Source organism: Suncus etruscus, chromosome 4 (genome assembly GCF_024139225.1).
Source record: "Suncus etruscus isolate mSunEtr1 chromosome 4, mSunEtr1.pri.cur, whole genome shotgun sequence".
In the NCBI taxonomy this organism is placed as follows: domain Eukaryota; kingdom Metazoa; phylum Chordata; class Mammalia; order Eulipotyphla; family Soricidae; genus Suncus; species Suncus etruscus.
In genome coordinates, this window is record NC_064851.1 from 39,298,171 (window position 1) to 39,299,417 (window position 1,247).

At 37.4% G+C, this 1,247-nt stretch overlaps 1 non-coding gene across 1 annotated transcript; it reads right to left on the bottom strand.

Annotated features, from left to right (window-relative positions):
• Positions 1 to 578: 578 nt before the first annotated feature.
• Positions 579 to 711, bottom strand: LOC126007777 (small nucleolar RNA SNORA51). The gene has a single exon (XR_007495261.1). It is a non-coding gene; the product is annotated as a small nucleolar RNA SNORA51 (small nucleolar RNA).
• Between the last annotated feature and the right edge of the window lie 536 nt (positions 712 to 1,247).

Here is a 1,247-nt window from a genome sequence, read left to right on the forward strand (position 1 = left end):
CTAAAAGAAAAAATAGGGAAGACTGATTTATATATACATACAAATATGTGTATATATTTATATATGTATATGTATAAACATATGCATACATGTATGTATGTATGTATGTTTATACATATATGCATATATGTGTATATATAAACAAGTATACATATATACAGGGGAAGAGAGAGAGAGAAAAAAGAGAAAAATGCCCAGAGGCATGCAGGGGAGAGAGCAGGAAGGAGGGCAAGAGGAAAACAAATAGGGACACTGGTGATAGGATATGCACAATGGTGAAGGGTTTGTACACAATATGAGTGAAAAATCACGAAAAATTAATATATAAAAATAAACTGTGGGGCCGGAGAGATAGCATGAAGGTAAGGCTTTTACCTTTCATGCAGAAGGTCATTGGTTCGAATCCTGGCGTCCCATATGGTTCCCCCATGCCTGCCAGGAGCGATTTCTGAGCACGGAGCCAGGAAAAACCCCTGAGCACTGCTGGGTGTGACCCAAAAACCAAAAAGAAAAAAAAGAAAAAGAAATAAAAAAATAAACTGTATTATGAAAAACCTTGTAAAACATAGCATTTATTTTTTTGTCCCCCAATTCACAATACAGACCAGGCAAAGGGCCTGGATTGAAGTGTATATGGGGTGCATTTACTGTACCTCCTCTTTCTATACAGTCAGTGTAAAGAACACAGCCTGTGGTAAGAATTGGGAGACCTTATCATTTCTTTTCTTTTCTTTTTTGATTTTTTAATATATATAAAATCCTTCACCAGTGCAACAGTCCCATGACCAATATCCCAAGTGTCCTTCCTCCCCACCCCACAAAGGCCTGTACTCTAGACAGGCTTTCTACATCCCTCATTCAGTCACATTTTGTTATGATACGTTCTCAGTGTAATTATTTATATGACTTCACTAAATGATCCATGTGGTGAGCCTTCATGGTCAGAAGCTAGACTCTCTATCCTCCTCTATTTTGTCTCTGAGAATCATTACACAATGTTTTTCATTTTTTCTCAAAACCCCATAGATGAGTGAGACCATTCTGTGTTTCTCTCTCTCCTCCCTCTGACTTATTTCACTCAGCAAAATAGATTCCATATACATCCCATGTATAGGAAAATTTCATGACTTCATCTCTTCTGATGGCTGCATAATATTCCATTGTGTACCATAGTTTCTTTAACCATTCATTCTATTGAGGGGCATCTAGCTTGTTTCCAGAGTCTGGCTATTGTAAACAATGCTGCA